Source organism: Monodon monoceros, unplaced genomic scaffold, assembly GCF_005190385.1.
Source record: "Monodon monoceros isolate NGI ecotype Baffin Bay Population unplaced genomic scaffold, NGI_Narwhal_1 Super_Scaffold_18, whole genome shotgun sequence".
Lineage (NCBI taxonomy): Eukaryota > Metazoa > Chordata > Mammalia > Artiodactyla > Monodontidae > Monodon > Monodon monoceros.
Window position 1 is genome coordinate 103747477 of NW_021703774.1, and position 4831 is coordinate 103752307.

Here is a 4831-nt window from a genome sequence, read left to right on the forward strand (position 1 = left end):
AAATATACTAAGATAGCATCAGGGCAACCTCCCTTGACAAGTGACCCATGGAAAACTTTTTGGAGTTGTAGTTGCCCATGAGATCTGTGAGACTGGATGTGACATTGCCACTAAAAAACTAATCAAATACCTTATTCTACATCAGTGAAAAAAGACTGGAGGTGGAGGACAACATTTCCCTGAAAATGGTGTTAGCTAAACCACAAGTAAAGTTGAATACTCAGTTCTGTATTCCTTAGGTTTAGAAGGTTATATACAAACTAGAGCATGCCCTGAGAATACCAGTTATGATTTTCCAGAAACCTCATCACATAGGAACCAGACAAGACATGACTACAAGAAAAAACTGCAATAAAACAAAACAAAAACCAAAGAAACTTCAAAGTTTTGAAAGATCATGGAAGAGTGAATAGGTTTGTTCTTTCTTATATTAGAGGGCAGAAACATCATCAATGGGTACAAATTTTGGTGAGGCAAATTTGGACTCAAATCAGAAAATTCTTAGTTCTAGAGACAATTGAGGTAGTTCCTGTCATCTACACAATAAGTGCCCTTTCACTGAGAGTGTTTCCACAGTCTAGATAGGTGGTCATTTGTCAGAGATGTAATTAAATGAAATGCTGTATGGGTGGAGAGCTAGATGAGATGATCTATAAGCTTTCTTCCAATGCCAAGTCCAAACACAGCCTTATTTTTGTATCTTCTCTTAGTAAAGAAAGTTGTACAAAATACTGATTAAAATAATAATAGAATTATGGGGAGGGAAATGGAGGGAAGAATATTGAATATTCTTTCTACTGTATTGTAAAGAATGTATAGAACATAAGGAAAATTTTGGTAGACATTTTGGAAGTTGTTTTGAATTGATTTAGGCCAAGAATGGAATCCTTTACTTCACTTTAGTACCAAGGTGAAAAGGGAACCAGTAATGCCTTCCAGGAATCTTTTTGAAATTATTGCCTATTGTGGAAAAGATTAAAAAAAAAAAACGCTTATTAGGCTTCTAGTTAAGACATTTTATTCCACAAATACTGATTCTTAGCATAAACAAGACACTTTATATTTGCCAAGTTCTTTTTTTTTTTTTTTTGGCGGTACGCGGGCCTCTCACTGTTGTGGCTTCTCCCGTTGCGGAGCACAGGCTCCAGACGCGCAAGCTCAGCAGCCATGGCTCATGGGCCCAGCCGCTCCGCGGCATGTGGGATCTTCCCGAACCGGGGCACGAACCCGTGTCCCCTGCATCGGCAGGCGGACTCATCAACCACTGAGCCATCAGGGAAGCCCACCAAGTTCTTCTTTAAGAGTTATTAATTTGTCTTCACAACAACCCATGGGAGAGCAATGAAGTTTGTCTTTATTTAGCAGATGAAGAAACTAAGGCCACAGGTATGTAGTCACCAAGTCTATCATTTTTCAGAAGACTTGAAGGGTTTTTGTTGTTGTTGTTGTTGCTTGTTGTTGCTGTCTTGATACTATATGTACAGACAGTGAACCTAACGAGCCAATGAGTTGATGTGATTCATTTGTTAACATTGCCCTAAACCTCAAGCTAACTTTTTTCTGAGTCTCATTCTTTGAACTTGGCTAATAGTTTTGTAGCTATAGGTGTAGTTATATGTGTAGTTAACACATTTTTTATTTGTAACTCATTTTGGCTGTTTATAAAGAAGCTTTAAACTATTAAATCTCATTTAACAGGCAAAATTAAATTTGGTTTGACTACTCTATATGCCTTAAACAGTTGTTTTTAAGTTGTTTTAAATCCAAGGCACATATCTAAGCAAATTTGTTTACCATTGACTGAATAAAGTTGAAATTCAGACAACATAGTTCTTAAAATCTATTACTTGGCAAACAGAATTATTTTAAATTACTGCATTAGCACTGACTCATTCAGAATAGCATCTGCTGGAAGACCACCAAAGAATCCCAGGGATTTGATTCAGTCATTACAATGACAATAAACAACAAATTGGCAACCTCTAGCGCTGACAATTTTGTTGAAACACATTATATTGTTTTCAAAACTTTAGCAGAATCTACATCAGTGATCTCAACTTAAAAAAATTCTATATACCACTCTTCCTTATTTCATATTACTCAGCATTGCCAGATTCTTTAATTTTGCTGGTCTAATGGAGATAAAATTACACGACACTGAAGTCTTAATTTGCCTGTCTTTTGTTGCTAATGCAATTGTGAATTTTTTCAAATATTTATTCACCGTTTGCGTGTTCTTTACTGTGAAATAACTACTTACATCTTTTGCTAATTTTCTATGGGCTTTTTGCCCTTTCCTTATTGATTTCCTGGATTTAAAAATACAAATAGTAAACTTTTGGTTATATATTTTACCAATGCCTTCTCTAAGTTTATGGTTAGTTGTTTTATTTTTTAATATTTCCTTATGAAATATTTTGCTTATTTTTTTAGGGTGGGGAATATATGTTAATAGTTTATTAAATAACAAAATCAACTTTTTAGAAAAAAACATTTAAGTTGAATGTTCTGCCTAGTTGTTTAAATTATGCCTATGGAAAATAAAGGCCTTTTTTTTTTTTTTTTTCTTTGCGGTACGCGGGCCTCTCACTGTTGTGGCTGGCGGAGCACAGGCTCCGGACGCGCAGGCTCAGCGGCCATGGCTCACGGGCCTAGCCGCTCCGCGGCATGTGGGATCTTCCCGGACCGCGGCACGAATCCATGTCCCCTGCATTGGAAGGCGGACTCTCAACCCCTGCGCCACCAGGGAAGTCCCAATAAAAGTTGTTTGTATACAACACAATTAACTCTGGTGGATAGTAGGTTAACCAAAAACGTTGAAGTGGGCAATCATAAAATATATAATAAGAAATACAACTGGGAAAAAACAGATTTGGAAACAAATTGAAATGTTTTTGGTAAATATAGCTCAAATATGGAATAACTAGAAATCAGGTCACTAGCTTCTGAAAGTCAACCTGCACTCAGTATATTCTGCTGAGGAAATGTTCTGTTAATCATTTCTTAACACCAAGGTAGGCAAATTGACCAATTTTGCCCTATTTGGTTACTAGATTTGGGGTTCTTGTTTAAGAAATCCTTCTCTACCAGTGATGATAAAGATATTCTCTTATATTTCCTCTAATATGTGTAAAGATTAGTTTTTTACATATATGTACTTAATCCATCTAGAATATGGATTGAGATTCAATTTTATGTTTTCTAAATGGATTATCAGTTTTTCTAATACAATTTCTTGACGAGTATTTTCTTTCTTCAATAAACTGCAATGTCACTGACACATGGGTGTATGTGGGTCCATTTCTGTATCCTTTATTATATTTCTTTGATTAATTTTTGTATATTTGTGTAAAACATCATTGGCTTAATTAATACAGTTTTATAATAAGCCTTGATTTCTGGTAGAAATATCCCACTTAACTTGTTTCTCCCTACCCTTTTGGGAGTGTCTTGGCTTATCTTAGAACTTTGCCCATATTCATTTTAGAATGCTTGTTAAATTTCTCGAATATTTGGTTTGAATTTTGAGTGGAATTTTATTGCCTCTAAGATTAATTTTGAGGAAAACTACTAACTTAACTGCATTAAGCCATCCTATCCATGAATGTGGTACATTTCTCAATTTATTTAGGTATTTAAATTCCATATGGAATCTTTCTTCTCCCTGGAGAATACTTTTTCTATTTTATTTAGTTCACACCTGAATTATTTTTTTGTTTGTTTGAAAAGGTCTTTAGTTTTTATTTTTGAGAACTGTTGCTCTTAGGCATAACATTTTATGGTAGCAGGTATTTTACTTCAGCATTTTGAAAAATCATTCCATTGTCTTTTGGCTTTGACTTTTTCTATAGGGAAGTTAGCTATTAGTCTTTTTTTTTTTTTTCTTTTCTTTTACATCTTTATTGGAGTATAATTGCTTTACAATGGTGTGTTAGTTTCTGCTTTATAACAAAGTGAATCAGTTATACATATACACATGTTCCCATATCTCTTCCCTCTTGCGTCTCCCTCCCTCCCAACCTCCCTATCCCACCCCTCCAGGCGGTCACAAAGCACCGAGCTGATCTCCCTGTGCTATGCGGCTGCTTCCCACTAGCTATCTATTTTATAATTGGTAGTGTATATATGTCCATGCCTCTCTCTTGCTTTGTCACAGCTTACCCTTCCCCCTCCTCATATCCTCAAGTCCATTCTCTAGTAGGTCTGTGTCTTTATTCCTGTCTTACCCCTAGGTTTTTCATGACATTTTTTTTTCCCCTTAAATTCCATATATATGTGTTAGCATACGGTATTTGTCTTTCTCTTTCTGACTTACTTCACTCTGTATGACAGACTCTAGGTCCATCCACCTCATTACAAATAGCTCAATTTCGTTTCTTTTTATGGCTGAGTAATATTCCATTGTATATTTGTGCCACATCTTCTTTATCCATTCATCCGATGATGGACACATAGGTTGTTTCCATCTCTGGGCTATTGTAAATAGAGCTGCAATGAACATTTTGGTACATGACTCTTTTTGAATTATGGTTTTCTCAGGGTATATGCCCAGTAGTGGGATTGCTGGGTCATATGGTAGTTCTATTTGTAGTTCTTTAAGGAACTTCCGTACTGTTCTCCACAGTGGCTGTATCAATTTACATTCCCACCAGCAGTGCAAGAGGGTTCCCTTTTCTCCACACCCTCTCCAGCATTTATTGTTTCTAGATTTTTTGATGATGGCCATTCTGACTAGTGTGAGGTGATATCTCATTGTAGTTTTGATTTGCATTTCTCTAATGATTAATAATGTTGAGCATTCTTTCATGTGTTTGTTGGCAGTCTGTATATC